The sequence below is a fragment of the Phalacrocorax carbo genome, chromosome Z (assembly GCF_963921805.1).
Source record: "Phalacrocorax carbo chromosome Z, bPhaCar2.1, whole genome shotgun sequence".
NCBI lineage: Eukaryota > Metazoa > Chordata > Aves > Suliformes > Phalacrocoracidae > Phalacrocorax > Phalacrocorax carbo.
In genome coordinates, this window is record NC_087548.1 from 187549 (window position 1) to 203737 (window position 16189).

The following is a 16189-nucleotide window of genomic DNA, read 5'->3' on the forward strand; positions in this document are numbered from 1 at the left end:
AAGGAACAAAGAGGCAAGAAGTCTGGGGTCCTTCCCCAGCTCTTGGTGTTCCCAGTCCTGCTGAGTGATGGCTTCATATCTCTGGCTGCTGCTTCATGAGCTGCAGCTTGGGGGCACGTGCAGAGGATGAATGCAGCCCTACCACACCTAAGGAACAGGAAAGGTAGGAACCACTTACCTGAGCCCTTGGGACGGCATATCTCATCAGCTGCTGCTAGTGAGGGGACTAAAGGTGCCTCAAACCAACCTCCTCTTGTTGGTAAGTTTAGATCCAGTGAGTAATTTAGTGGTTGCAAAGTGCATGGAGTGGATGTCACGTCGCAAAGGCAAAATCACATTTGTAATTAGTGTTGCACCTGCTAGAGCAGAAGCATCTTTTAATTCCTGCTGGTAATTGTTCCTGAATGCATTTTCAGGCCATCTCATCTGTAAGCCTGAGCCAGTGGCTCCTACCATCAATGGACAAGAAATCTCTCATCTTTGACCTTGGAGAGAATTTGGCAGCTATCCCTGCACAAGAGGTAGCAGATAGCAGTGTATGCTCACTAAAGTGGCACAGCACCTCGTGTGGAAAGTGGAAAGCATCAAAGCCACTTGCCCACTGCTGCTGCTGTCTACGATGTTTCCAAAGAAAGCAAGCAGCAGAGGAGAGGCAGGTAAGCAAAACCTCCCTGCCTTTCCCTGTCCTCCTTCCTGCTGCTTTGTCCCATAGAGTGTGAAAATGGTTCTTCCTTGATAGCGATCACTCTGGAAATGTTAGTTCAGCACAAATTCACTTAGGCTAATGTTTAATAAGCAAGTCCTCTCAAAAGGAAGTAAAGTCTGTTTATGAACTTCATGTGAAGGGAAAAGGCAGCAGAGGACTCTAACATATATCAGGCAATCTTTGAAAGTGAAAAATTGCTATTTCCAAAGGAAATACCTTAAAAGTATCACAGGAATACACAAAGGTGGGAAAGAATCCTTCCTAGGGAAGGGTGGGCAGGTTTCTACTCCTGCCTTTTCAAACCCGTCCTCTGCAGGTTGCCCAGGACAGAGGCCGTTGTTGAGTTGGGCCCACAAGCTGCAGTGTGCTGTGGCCTGAGACACCACAGACACAGCAAGCAATTGGAAAAGCTACAAGACAGATGGTAATGGTAATATGGTCAGGTGGAATCACTGGCTCTAAAGGAAGGCATGTTAATTGGGTTGCCTGAAATTGATGAGAGCAAAAGAAACGGCGTACTGTCAGTAAAGTGCACAAAGTAAAAGACACCTGATTTTTCAGGCTCCATCTTCTGATTGTACTTGTTGGCTATATCTACCGGGGCTGTATCTCACAAGCTAATGAAGTACTCACATATGTGCTACTACCTTTTCCAGAGTTAAAGTATAGCATCAGGCAGGGTGCTGCTGTTAGAGCCTACTCCTTTGTTTTGTGATGACTGGAAATTAATGGGCATACTCATAATGAGGAATACACTTGACAGCTCAGGGATCTGATTCTCTGGGATGCTGCATGCACCGCTAGTCACAAGCTCGACATTCTAGAAAAAGCAAGCAGTATCTCAGAGAAAGGCGAGAAGTGACTCCTGTGATGCAAGATCAGTTATCTTCACTAAGATGATTCTAGCTAACAGAGAATAAAAGTGCAATGTTGGGAAATGCACGACCTCTTTTTTTTGGATGCTGAAAGAACTAAGAAATCTCTCCATCCTGTAGGTAATACTGGATGCTAAAAATATGAACTGTGTCAACCCACACTGAAATAGTTGCCATGTAGGCTGAAACAGGCTTTGTGGCGTTCAGTGTGACTGAAGAAAGATGAGGGAGACATGGTCAAGGTCAGCGAGAATCAGCTGCAAATGTAAGATGTGGACTTTGAACGCAATCGGAAAAAATACAGCCTCAGTCCAAGCGGGCTCAGCTGAGCAGTGGTAGGGTGCACAAGTGTGGCTGGCCACGGACAGTTGGGAATGGGCTCTGGAATCCTCCCACAGGGACTCATGTGGTGACCCAGTGCAGTAACGAGGGAGGCGGGGGCCGTTGGCACAGTTGGCTGCGCTGTGTGTTTTCTGGTCTTGGAAGCCCTGACATTCCAGCTCCTTGGGACTGGAAAAAACAGAGATAAGGTGGCATGAATAATTGTCCTAATTTATATACCCACAATGGATACACACTTCCAAAAAGCACGGCCCAACGTTAGAGGTTCCTGTATTCCAGATGCAAGAATGACCCAACTATTACAGTATGTTGTATGACATTAATGTCATCTGATTGTAGCAAAAAGTAGAGAATGCTTGCTTGTTTTAAAGAAAGCTTTGAAAAACGCCTGTGCAATTCTTCCTCTCACCGATCTCAAGGGATAGCTATGGTACAAGTGAACTGAGAAAGCATTTAATATCTAATGGGTCATTCCTACCCCGTGTACTCTATAATATGCTGCTTTATAGCACAATAATCTGATTCCTAAATGTTTCTCACATTATGCAATGCCTGCCTATTAACAGAAAATGTTAACTTATTTGCTCGTTAAGAGGCCCCTTCCACTGGATATTTTGTATATCATTATAGGAACAAAAGCTGGTGAGAAAAGGAATTTCTGAAATTAGGTGGATTTATTTTAAGTTAGACAGAAATCTGAAAATTTCTCTTGAATTAAAAAGAAAAACATTGCTTTGTTTTCATGACGTTAAAAATACTGAATTTCTATAATGTTTCTTTGGTTAATAAATGACATTAAAATTCTATACATATAGATAACATTGTATCAAAATTAAGCATACAAAAGTCAAAATATCCTATTTTGAAATGTTACAGTGCTAAGATAGAAGATGTTTTGCCATCTAGTGAAATAAGTCAGAATATTCTTCCCATCAACCAAACCATAGCTGAAATAAATGACCTTAAAAAAATACTAAATTTTGACAGCACAATGTCTTTTTCCACAGAAATCCTGTTTTGAAATGCTTTGATTACCTCCAGTTGAAAACATTTTGCTTCCCCTCAGTCTATCACCATGTTTGTAACATAGGGTCTTTGCTCTCTTGGCTTAGCTATCTTCAGAGAAAGATTAATCAAAAGTACTGAAAACAAATAAAAAATTTACATCCATCTGTGCAAGCTCTACAGGCTTACAGGTAGTCAGACATCTTAGAGGTAAATTCAAGTCCCTGAAAAATCAGGTATGACTTCTGGATAAGACATTGAGAGCTACACCTCCTTTGATTAGTTCTGAAATTTGTTATTGTAGTTTGGAGGCATGCATCTGGGAGTTTTTACACATAGTAGGAAGAAAATCAAAGTTCTTTCTGGTGCCAGCAATATGTTGTCATGGAGTTGTGGGAGCACAACCTTTATTTGTCAAAGCCTGCTGATTATCAGGAAGAGTGGATGGAGGCTGAGCCTGCACACGATTCATAAAGTATCAAAATTAAAGTTGTGAGATGTGCAGCAACACGCACACACACCCCATGTAAGATTCCATTTTAAAAATATTAACATGTTTTAATAAATTAGCTTACGTTTGCTATGTATGAGCTGCTTGGACATTTTAGCTGTGTCCATAATGCCCTGTCAGATCTTTCATGAGATTAGTGCCCAGAGCCTACAGCCCTAAGAAAGGGTGTGTTACATCCTGAGCTCTGGGAAGCCTAGTGTCTTGCTTTTTTCCAGTGTGCTAAATCCATCAGGCTGATTTCATTCTGACAGTGTTACACAGGTAGTAAGTCCGTCAGGACTAAGCGCGGGAAGAAAAGAATGTCCAGCACAGAGTGCATGTGTTACCAATGGCAGCTTACACAAACATTTGCAGCTTCACACTGAGAAGCCATGAAATCCGTGAATGATGACTGAAGTACTTTTAGCTTAAAAAAAAAAAAAAAAAAAAAAGAAGTTTGTCAAGCGTCATTGTTTTGGACTTCTCGTGACCTCACTTAGCAGAATGCTCCCGCTGCCTGTAACCTTCGTCTCCAGTATTTTCAGTGATAACTAGCTTTGTAGGCATTTGTTTTCTATCATCAAATCATTAAATGGTAATGCAATTGTTAGTTTCATTTCCCCAGTTCTAATACATTTTGCAGCCAGTTACCATCCCAGTTCATTAACTGACTGACCTCAGCATTAACACCCCCTCTGCTAGGGTTGCCTTGGAAACAAAGCTTCCTGTGCGTAATCCAAGCTTATCTAGCTCTTTATCCTACATGTGACCCTTAATTACTTGCTAAATTAGAATGGTTCTCTGAAAATCACAAGAGGAGGTTAATATGTTCTTCCAGAGCTGGTCAAGCTAAGATGACACTAAATTCACAGGGAATTCAAATTACATGATCCCTGAAGGCGTCTCTTTCAGAAGGAAGATGAACTTTCCCAATGGGAGGCAGTGTGCCATGATAATGCTCCTGTCACTCCCTTTCCTTGCCCTGCTTGTCCAGCTACAGCTTAATCCAGAATGAACAATGTAGTAAGTAAATATCAGGTTGATTAATTATGGTGCAAGATTCAGTAACCACTTGTCTTCTGTAATTAACATTGTAATTGAAATTAAGTAATACACTTTGTACACAGATTTCTGGACTAGTAGGAAGAACAAGGGAGAATCCTGAAGGCTGCGACAGGGAAATTAAGAAAATAATAACGGGTCAAAATATTAACTGTCTCTTTAATATTGTGGTACATTTTAAGAAACTCTTCAGTCAACAAGAAAAATTACTTTACTACTCCCAGATCTCTTGGAGTAGAGATTAAATGGAGCTGGTTTGTCAAAGTATTGCTTAAAATTTCTGAAAAGACACCGTTCCTTCACCAATGTGATAAATGGGATTCATAAGCAAAGGTGATGTTTTCTGGGATGCCCAGTTATTTTCCTCTCCGTTGTTTCCAGGGCCACATTACGTAAAGGAGAGCAAGTCTTTTGCTTACAGGAGCAGCTTTAGAAAGCTGTGCTAAGTCTAAAATGGTATTGCATGGTCCCAGAAAAAAACAAAACCAAAACTCCTAGTGTCACAGCTGGAGAACATAGGCCAGGCTGAAGCATCTCCTTGGTAGAGCCAAAAATAGGACTAGTGCAATTTACCTCTTCTCACTGTCTGTGGCTGGCCCAGCCCTCAATGCCTCTGCCTCAGTCCTAGCTGGACTTAACCACACAATCTTGTTTGTAGAGATGCTCTGAAGGTGACTTTCCCAGGGGAGGCACTCTGGTGTTACATATACGGTTGACAGGGCATGCATCTATCTTGACAGACCAACACTGAGTCGTTCAAAAGCAGCACTTATAAATTGCTTACATGTCTTCCATCTTTCACTGACAAAGCACAAGGTAAACTTTGCATTGGTTTTATACTGTTATCTAAATGCATAATCACTCTCTTTATTACCTTACATGTGGGGCACTGTCATATTTCTGGAAATAGCCTACAGATGTGTCAGTACAGATGTTATCTCTCACCTCTCAGCGTGCTTGGGGAAATGCTTCCGATCTCCGTCTGTTCTGGAGATGCAGTAGGTTGCTTTGCTGCTTTTAAGATAGTCTGTGTTAAGCTTGTAACCTGTCTAGGAAATCTCATTGGTCCTGCAGGCAAGAACCCAGTGGAGAAGGATCCTTAATCACCGTCTGATGATACTAGAAATGTGCCTTTCAGACAAACGCAGTCTGTGCTGTCTATCTGTGCCCATCTTTGTGGTTCCTCTTCATGCTGTGGATTTGCGTGAATGTGCCAGGTCAGCTGTTTACTACAACTGATTTGCAGAAATACCCTTTCTTGTGCAGATCTCCAGGGAATAGCACTCTGTGTCAGTAAGGTAGTGGAATGCCTCAGTTTCACTGAGCTCACTGAAACAACATGATTTAATGGTTCTTTCCCATCTGACATACATACTGCCTCTCTACCGAGCAGTAGCATGCTTGGGGCCTTGCAGATCCATTTTCCATATAGATGTCGGAAAAGGAGGAGGAAGGCACCTCGAGGTTGGCAGAAACACCAGTCATCACAAAAACACCAGTTCCGACACATGTCATGGAACAAGCAGCCATCTTCTTCAGCCCTCTGAAAGTTCATGCTTCTGACATTATTGTTAGTGGTAAGACTCCCTGGGTTCTGTGTTCTGGAGACATCAATGTCAATATCATCACCGATGCAGCGTTTTTACCAGGAGTCTACCGTCTGGTTTAGCAATTATGGGTTTCTCCTAGCTAGTCACAGTTTCTTTCCACACAGCATTTCATACACTACGTATAAATTTTAAGCACAGCCAATGCAAAAACCACAGTCTGTTTCAGCATGCTCCTATCTATCGTGAAAAAAAACATAAAATAATTGGGGTCTGTGTAAAAATGCTTGCTTTCATGCATATATGTAAAGCTCACAGACTAATCATTAGGATGGGAAAGAGACTAGCCAGGTAAGTGCAGCCTACCAGCTGTACTGCAGGTTTCTCTTGGTATAAGACATATTTGGTTTTTACACTTTAGTTACAGATATAGTCACCTGCATTTCTGCTCAGAATTCCTAAGTTCAACACAAGATACCTCAGAAGTTTAGCCTGATAAGCAATGGTTCCCCTAACACTCTTTTTAGAAAGACTTCACTGTAGCCTCATTTGTTTTGTCCCTTTTCTTTCTTCTGTCCCCTTCCAGTGTGGTCTCTTTGGTGTGCCCAAATGCTCACAACATTGGAGGCTGAAGTATAGATTCGTAGGTACTGTATATCCACAGGATCTTTGACTTCTCTGCTAAGACCTCTGGAAAATATGATAGCATTTTCTTAGAATAATGACAGAGAAATTATACCACCTATTGCTTGGCAGGATCTGAGACAGTCAAGGTATTTCATTCATTATGATTATACAGAATTTATCATCCTGCCAGTGGAGCCCCGCCCAAGGAAGTATCTTATGAAGTTGCATTCTAGATGTGTGAGAGAGATTAGCAAGTGCTAAGCAAGACCATATTCATATGTTCTCTGCTGTTTCTGCTGAAACTTCTGGCAAATACGATTATGCTTTTCTGAGTGAGCATCTATCCATTGGTAACTGGACTGAAGGTGGCATATATTTTCTCGAATAGAGAAGACTGTCAGTCTCTGCTAATCCAAGTACTTTTCAGGCCAGTAAGCCATTTTGTGTTCTCTCTTTGCTGAACCATCATTTCCCTGTTACTGTATTTGAATTCAATTTTCAGGGCAGAATTCAGGAAAGTTCTTATAAAGTGGAAACATTTTTTGTTTCCTATAGTGAGCGCACGTAGTCAAAACAACTTGAAGGGACAGTTCCCTGCCTCAGACGTGAATTTCTCTAATTCGGGAGTCTCTGCAGGTTTTCCTGTGTGCCACAGTGGATTGCAGGGCAGCTTTCCATGCCTGGAAAGAAGACTTTTAAAGGAGTGAGCTTCCATATTCATGTGAGGTTTTAAAAATCTCCCAAGCACAATTGATAAGACAGCCTAGTGACCATAATAAAATCTTTGGATGCCATCCAAATTCTTGAAAGCCACCAAGGTTTTCATGTGAGTGCACGCACGCACACACACACAAATATGCGTAGACCCTCTCTTCTTTTCTTAGAGTATTAGAATTCATACATTTAGTCTTCACTGAAAAAAGCCACCTTATTATCAGGACTGGTGAACCCTATGACATTTGGGGGTGGGAGGGTTTTTTCCAAGCATTTTGAATATTTTTTCCAACAGTTTTGATTTTCATAAAAGTGTAGAAAACATTTTAAGACATTGACCCCAGATATCCACCTTTCCCTTTCTTCAGTCTCTACGTTCAAGGTATGGGAATTACAGGGATGGAAAACAGGATTACTGATGTTCAGTCACCTGCCCCCGCCCTTCCAGTCCCCTCTAACACTAGGAAGAAGGAAATGAGCTTCCTTCTTCCAACTGGTACAGTTTGGAGAAGGGTCAGTTCAGAAACATGGATCTGATTTTCATATTCGTTACAGGAACCTCATGACTACCATAAGAAATCAGACCAAAAAAAAAGGAAAACAAACCGGAAGGGTGCTGAAAAGACAGAGGGAAATTGAGATCATGGTGTCTGGTGGCCAGGAAGAGGCCTGACACAGATTCCCCTGGGAAGGAGACAATTATCTTTATCTCTCAGTCTAGTGATATGTCCTCTACTCTTCCTTTGTGTAGGTGAGAGGAGAGGAGGAGTAGAAAGAATCTAAAAGAATGCTAAGTTACTAGGTTCCAGGAAGCTGTGTTTGGTTTCAGTCATAGCAAAACCAACAGGGGAACAAAGGTATCTGAATGAGAGAACTTCCTAAAAAAAACTGACTTTGTTGTACCATTAGATTGACATTGTTGCATGGAATGAAGATAATCAGTTTGAAAACAAATTCTGGGGATCCCAAACAGTTGAGATTTGTCTCCAGCTGCTCTTCAGCTTTTTCATCTTTGTCCCTGGTTTATTTCTTTGTTTTATATCCTTTTGATCTCTATCTTGGAACAAGAAAAAAAATAGTTGTACAATAATGCCTTATAGTCTATGGCATATTGCATTTCAGGATCCTAACAAAAGGTAAAGAATAAGATATAGAGGAATAATTTTAACTCCGGGTTGCAATGGAAAAACTTTTCAGTTTCCTGAAGTGAAACTAAACAGAATAGTTTGGAAAAGAAAGAATAACAAAACAAACAGAGCATGCTTGAGGGATCTGCATAGGCAATCAGCAAGATCCTTCAGTTACCTCAGTCTCCCATGTAACTCACCTACAGAAAGAGTTTCAGGGATTTTATAACAACCAATAGACTCTACCAGTGTGGTGATCTAGACTGTGGGGTATGGCAGACAAGCTCTGGGGAATCTTGCTGTGGTGTTTCAACCCACAGCTGCTTCAGAGAGCTTGTCTAGTCTTTTGTAATCACCACTGCTCCAGCAGGGAATGGCAAGGGCTGCATCCTGGTACTTCAGCTGCTCCAGTTCTTAGCCCAGCATGTAATTTTGAATGTGTCTTTGCCAGCAGTTACCACTAAGAAATTTATCTGAAGCTTGAGCACGCTTTCCTTTTGGTCAGCTCCACTACAGCCGTTATGACACCTTCAAGCACCAGAGCAAGCTTGGCCCAAGATTTGAGGCATTTGCTTTGTTTCAAGGCTGAAACAGATCACATAGCTGTGATGATCCTGCCTGTGAAGGTCCTGCTTGACCTAATCTCCATGTATGACATGATGAACCACTTAGCAGATGAGGGAAAGGCTGTGGATGTTGTTTACCTGGACTTTAGTAAAGCCTTTGACACCGTTTCCCACAGCATCCTCCTGGAGAAGCTGGTTGCTCGTGGCTTGGACAGGCGTACTCCTCACTGGGTAAAAAACTGGCCAGGCGGCCAAGCCCATAGAGTTGTGGTGAATGGAGTTAAATCCAGTTGGTGGCTGGTCACAAGTGGCGTTCCCCAGGGCTCAGCATTGGGGCCAGCTTTTTAGTATCTTTATCAATGATCTGCATGAGGGGATCAAGTGCACCCTCAGCAAGTCTCCAGATGACACCAAGTTGGGCGGGAGTGTTGATCTGCTCAGGCTCTACAGAGGGATCTGGACAGGCCGGATCGACGGGCCAAGGCCAATTGTATGATATTCAACAAGGCCCAGTGATGGGTCCTGTACTTGGGTCACAACAACCCTGTGCAACACTACTGGATTGGGGAAGGGTGGCTGGAAAGCTGCCGGCAGAGAAGGCCCTGGGGGTGCTGGCTGAACATGAGCCAGCAGTGTGCCCAGTTGGCCAAGAAGGCCAACAGCATCTGGGCTTGTGTCAGCAATAGTGTGGCCAGCAGGACTGGGGAAGCAATTGTACCCCTCAACTTGACACCTCGAATACTGTCTTCTGTTTTGGGCCCCTCAATACAAGAAAGACATTGAGGTGCTGGAGCGCAGCCCAAAGAAAAGCAACAAACCTGGTGAGGGGTCTGGAGAACAAGTCTTATGAGGAACAGCTGAGGGAGCTGGGGTTTAGTCTGGGGAAGAGGAGGCTGAGGGGAGACCTTATCGCTCTCTACAACTACCTGAAAGGAGGTTGTAGTGAGGCGGCTGTCAGTCTCTTCTCCCAAGTAACAAGGGATAGGACAAGAGGAACTGGCCTCAAGTTGCACCAGGGGAGGTTTACATTGGATATTAGGAAAAATTTCTTTACCGAAAGGGTTGTCACGCATTGGAACAGGCTGCCCAGAGAGGTGGTGGAGTCACCATCCCTGGAGGTATTTAGAAGACATGTAGATGTGTCACTTAGGGTCCTGGTTTAGTGGCAAACTTGGTAGTGTTAGGTTTACAGTTGGACTCAATGATCCTAAGGGTCTTTCCCACCAAAATGATTCTATGATGACTCCATGATGGGATATTTCTGTTTTGTAAAGCATGCAACTATGCAACACGCAACTGCTAGCTTCACATCAATAACAAAAATTCCATGGATTTTAATGGAAGCATGCTCTGATCCATGTCAGTTTTTATGTTGCTGCTGAGTATTGATTGGAAAGCTGTTGGGAGCTTTCCATCCAAAAGTAAGTAGGCTAATCCTATAATTAATGTTAAGAACTACATTTTGCCAGTGTTAATCATAAGAACTCTTTTTCCTCTGAGTTTTAAGGAGTCTGCTGGTGAACTAACTAAAGTATAAGGTGCAAGGTCCTCCACATGGGTCGAGGGAATCCCAAGCACAAATACAGGCTGGGTGGAGAACAGATTGAGATCAGCCCTGAGGAGAAGGACTTAGGGGTGTTGGTTTATGAGAAGCTCAACATCACCCAGCAATGTGCACTCGCAGCCCAGAAAGCCAAGAGCATCCTGGACTGCATCAAAAGAAGTGTGACCAGCAGATCAAGGGAGGTGATTCTCCCCCTCTGCTCTGCTCTGGTGAGACCCCACCTGGAGTACCATGTTCAGCTCTGGGGCCCCTGACATAAGGACATGGACCTGTTGGAGCAAGTCCAGAGGAGGGCCACAAAGATGATCACAGGGCTGGAGCACTGCTACGAATACAGGCTGAGAGAGTTGGGGTTGTTAAGTCTGGAGAAGAGAAGGCTCTGGGGAGACCTTATGGCAGCCTTCCAGTAGCTGAAGTGGGCCTACAAGAAAGCTGGAGAGGGACTTTTTACAAGGGCATTACAAGGGGCAATGTCTTTAAACTGAAAGAGGGTAGATTTATATTAGATATAAGAAATTCTTCACTAATGATGGTGGTGAGACACTGGAACGGGTTGCCCAGAGAAGCTGCAGATGGCCCATCCATAGAAGTGTTCAAGGCTAGGTTGGATGCGGCTTTGATCAACCTAGTCGGCGGAAGGTGTCCCTACCCATGGCAGAGGGTTGTAACTAGATGATCTTTAAGGTCCCTTCCAACCAAACCATTCTATTATTCTATGATAAGGAAGGATGTGCAAGTCACAGATTGCAAGAGTACTATCCTGTTTAATCTAGGAAGATAGAATGTAAATTATTATTTACGTGGTAGAGAGGAAAGACCACCTCCCTTGACCTGCTAGTGATGCTCTTCCCAGTACTGCCCCGGATGCTGTTGGACATCTTTGCTGCAAGGGTGCAATTGCTGTTTCATGTCCAACATGTTGTCCACCAGGACCCCAAGGTCCTTCTCTGCAGAGCTCCTTTCCATCTTGTTGCACCCGACTCTCCTGATACATGTGGTTATTCCTCATCCAGTGCAGGACTTTGCATTTCTCTTTGTCAAACTTCACAAGATTCCTGCTGGCCCATTTCTCCAGCCTGTCCAGGTCCCTCTAGAAACAGACCCACTGTTGCAACCCAGACCTAGGAAACAACCACTTTCTTCTTTCTTCTTCTAAGTGCAATAGGGCTAAAAATGGAAATGGGAGTATGTATGGGGTACGTAGTGAAGCTTTGGTTGTTCATGATACTACATATTCTGAATGTTTAAAGCCTTAGCTGTGGCGAGTGTTGCCTTTTTAATTGTGTAGTCCATAGATGTTTGTTTCCGTTCTTGAACTGGATAGACAAAAATTTGTAATGAGGAGAAAAGCCTGAAAAAGCCATGAGAATAATGCTTACAGATAAAAAAGCAGTCTGTGATTTTCCTTTTTCCATAAAACTAAATATTTTGAAGAATTCTGTTCTGCCTTTGCACAGTCATGCCTAAAAAGCTTGTCAGGACTGCTGGTCTATTATTTTCAAGCATTACCATAGCCACTGACAGTAACTGAAATATGTGCATGTTTTCTTTGCAGTCTTCAAATACTTGCACTCCAAATTAAAAAATCCCTTTTGGAAAGCAGGTACATGATCAAAGCCTGACCGTTGGAGTGTCTGTGGCTGAGGAAGTGAACTGAGAGCTCATCTAATGGATAAAACACATTCTTTTTGTGTTTGAACAAATACATATAATGCTGACAAATACTTCCCTTATCATGGGTCTAGACTGCAACAACCAGGAAACCCTGCAGAGAGAGAAACGGGTGATATTGCTGAAGGATGGTGAGAAAAGGAGGGTGATCAACTACCAAGACATTCAATGCAAGATTCATCTTAAGTGAATGTATGTGTGATAGAGATATCTGCTTCGGACCTAGCTTACTCTGCCACTGATATGAGGAAACTGGTACTTCTGTGCTAGTTTGTTCAATATCTTTTAGGCATCCACTTAAGATGAGCTGGCCGTTGCCAGTTTTAGTACTCAGTTCTCTGTCCTAGCTATACAAGGAGCCCAGGCTGGTCATAGCAGAGGTACATGCCTATCCTGCAGACGTAGCTGTCTAAAACATGAGGTGATATTAACCTATTGTGTAACCATAGCCAAGGCACTTACCACCTACCTTAGGTTACGACCACATTCCAAAACTGTGGCATGTGACATGTGATGGGGTCATGTCCTCAACTAACAGTTATACTGGCCCACCTTCCCATGTATGTGCAATTTTAACCTGCAAAAACCTCTTTTGCTAAGTTTACTGATAGTTTACGCTGTTGAAGAAGATGGCTTACATTCATTGGTCCTTTCTGCTGGTATAAATTGTGTATAGCATTGTGCATCCTATAGAAAAAAATTGGGAGTGCAATAACTGCAGACTTGATATGATGATAAATAGGTCTACATTAATAGAACATTATACAAACTGCAACGTATACTTGTAGAAGTAGCCTGCTGAAGGACATCTCTGGCAGAAACTGTATTTTCTGAGAGAGGTTCTCTCAGTGAGATCATAGTGACCTTGACAGTAGGCAACCAACATGGGCTTTAAGGAAGACTATTTGTGCAGTTTGCGCTGCTGTGGGGCTTCCCAGAATAGCTACATGGTTACACACATGTTCATGTGTATGGGTCAAACTTCCTTGGCAGTAATCAAACCTCCTTTGCACCAAGAGGGATGAGAGTTTAATAGTGTAAGTGCAAAGGCCACAAAGGGAAGAGAGAAGAAAACCAGTCATTTGCTGTCTTTTTAAATCCACTATTTTAAAGTTTGATATCCCTAGACTTTCTGCCACTTAGCCAATCCATGTTTAAAACATATATTTATACGTGTCCAACTTTGTATGTGCGCATAAACATACAGTTCGATTACTTCATTTTCTTCTTCAACTGAGGGAAACGAGTAGCTGAACTGAGACAGTTATTGCAGTGTAGAGTGTATAATCACTCAGTACAGAGTGATTATACAAACTAAGTGGAGTTATCCTTTTTGACAGTACGGTAATTAAGAAATAACCATACGGTGATCTGGGAAATCCTGTTCCTTGACTATGGACTGCTGTCAAATACTCTGGAGTTTTGCATGCTCTGTGACAATCATGAAACAACTATGAAGTATTTTATAAAACAAGGGGGCACAATCAGTCAAATGACCGGGGAGTTGATAGCAAGAATGATATATGCAAAAGTAACTGCATAATGTTCTATTTTACCTAATAAGTTTTATTTTTAATAAGTTTGAGGCTTCTATTTTACTCATAAGTTGCGGCAATGTATTATAACGTCATAAAGTTATGCAGTACAGCATCTGTTCTCTTAAAGCACGTATTACATCTATGCCAGTCCCTCTAAGTGGCAGAATTTCAGACCTGCTTATGTGTGTGGGTGAGTGGGTAAAAGACGGATTTGTTTCAAGGTTAGTGCTTTTGGTTTTCTAGTCTCTTTCAGTGTGGTTGTTCTATTGGCATGAAAAGTTCCAAGATTACTGCCAAATGTATGAAGTAGACAAGATAGGGCTTCACGCTGCTGTTTGGATCTCTGACACACACACACCATTTCATCCTCCAGAAGTAATCGCAGCATACTGTTTTGCTCCAGTGTTCTGGATTTTTACCTGAAAAATTACTTTCTAGATCTTTAAAGAACAGAAAACCATCTGAGTTTTCTGTGTCTAGTTAGGTGCTAAGATGAGACTCCCAATTCCCTTAACATCTCACACAGATGTACTCTAAAAAACCAAAATATATTCTGAAATTAGAGCTATTTCAGAATATAGTTGGATGGAAGACACTATACAAAACAAAACATCAAGTACTTCTTGCTCTATATTAACAAATATTCATTTATCAAGAATACTCAAGATACTTACGTAAGTTCTTCTGAAATTTATCTCAGAAGTATTTTGTTTGCACGTTCTCATCTCATCAATATATTTGCTTAATCCTTTGTGTACCTAAGAAAAGGAACGTGCTTTTCCCAGTGAATATGTAAGGTTTTACTTTCATCCATGCTGAAGTAGATGTATGCCATTTTAAAAAAAGAACTTAATCTCTTCTGAATGACTCCAAGATCATCCTCTTTAGCGGGCTCTGAACCTACTTAACTGACTCTTAAATTGCTCTTACTCACAGATTAGGTAGGAGGAAAAGAAGGGATGTCAGAAACAAATGGATATGAAAAAGGGAAAAAAACACAAGGGTGGAAATAAACTTTAAAAAACCACCCCGATTATTATTTTCCTCCGGAATTAGGCTGTAAGACAGAGCGATAGATGGTATTTAAGCATGAAAAAGGAAGTTCTAACTGTTGGTTCAGTCATCGATTTAACAGGGGCACTCTGGTCCCATGGACTGCCACTCCAGTGAAACGAAGCTGACACCTGCCCCCGCTCTGCGATGCTGCACGCTGACAAACACACATCCGTATCTCTCACCCTCACAAATCCGTCCCTCCCTGACGCAGCATCTGGATCACTAACCACATTTCACCGCTGTCAGCTCGCATAGTCGAGGGTGTGTTGCCAAAGGTTTGGTTTGCTCGCCTCCGTGGGAGAAGGTTGGTCTCATATGTTATGAGAAACGGTATCATCTTTTCTGCGAGATTTCCGACTATTCTAAAAACGAGCAGAAAGAGCCTGTGTAAGTGGCGTCTTGGCTAAGGAAGTAATATTGAGGGAAAAGAACAGATTATTTACCATTCGGACACTCTGCAGACTGTTGACCGCATGCCGCCGTGCAAGAGGCCACAGCACAACAGCGAACGCGCGGCTGCCGAGAGGTGCGCCGCGCCCCGGCCGCCAGCAGGTGAGAGAGCCGCTGGCCCGTAGGCCATCCCACAGCCGCCCTCACCGCCGAGGCCCTGCGGAGCCCCGCGGCCGCCCCGAGCACGCGGCGAACAGCCTCGGCAGCGCCGCTCCCCCGCGGCTCACGGAGCCGGGCCGCTCGGGACCACTAGCGGCCCGGCTCCTGCCCAGGCGCCGAGTCTCGGAGCTGCCGGGACCCCTCCGTTCCCACAGAAGCGCCATCCCGCGGGACAGATGCAGCGTGCGCCCGCCCGGCTGGAGAGCGGAGGCCTCCCCGCCGCGCGGGAGGGGGGGGCAGGAGGGGGAGGAGGAGGGTTGGGAGGGAAGGGGGGGAGGAGGATGAGGAGAAGGTGGAGGAGGGAGGGGAGGGGGGGAGGGAGGGGGGGAGGGGGTGGAGGAGGGAGGGGAGGGAGGGAGGGGGAGGAGGAGAGGGAGGAGGGAGGGAGGGGGAGGAGGAGAGGGAGGAGGGCGGGGGAGGGGGGGAGAAGGGGGAGGAGGCGGTGGTTGCCCGCCCAGCCCAGGACCGCCCCGCCCAGCCCAGAAACGGCGCCCTCCTAGGTCCCCTCAGAAGCGCCGCGGCCAGCCCCGCCTCCCCGGTCCCGCCCCTCCGCCCCGCGAGCCCCCGCCAGTCAGGCGGGGAGGTGCTGGCACCACCCTGGGCGGTGGGCTGGGGGCGAGGCCCAGCTGTCGCGTCGCGGGGCCGCCCCGCCCCGCCCCTCCTTGCCCTTTGCCCGGCCCCCGCGCTCGG

The 16189-nt window shown here is 44.1% G+C and overlaps 1 long non-coding RNA gene across 2 annotated transcripts; it reads right to left on the reverse strand.

Annotated features, from left to right (window-relative positions):
* Nucleotides 1–3848: 3848 nt before the first annotated feature.
* Nucleotides 3849–15546, reverse strand: LOC135310495 (uncharacterized). 2 transcript variants are annotated; one of them, XR_010370576.1, is made up of 3 exons: nucleotides 15334–15546; nucleotides 15073–15252; nucleotides 3849–6717 (listed from the first exon to the last, which is right to left on the reverse strand). It is a non-coding gene; the product is annotated as an uncharacterized LOC135310495 (long non-coding RNA). The 2 variants fall into 2 exon arrangements; XR_010370575.1 differs by having other exon boundaries at nucleotides 15118–15252; nucleotides 15334–15545.
* Nucleotides 15547–16189: the final 643 nt, after the last annotated feature.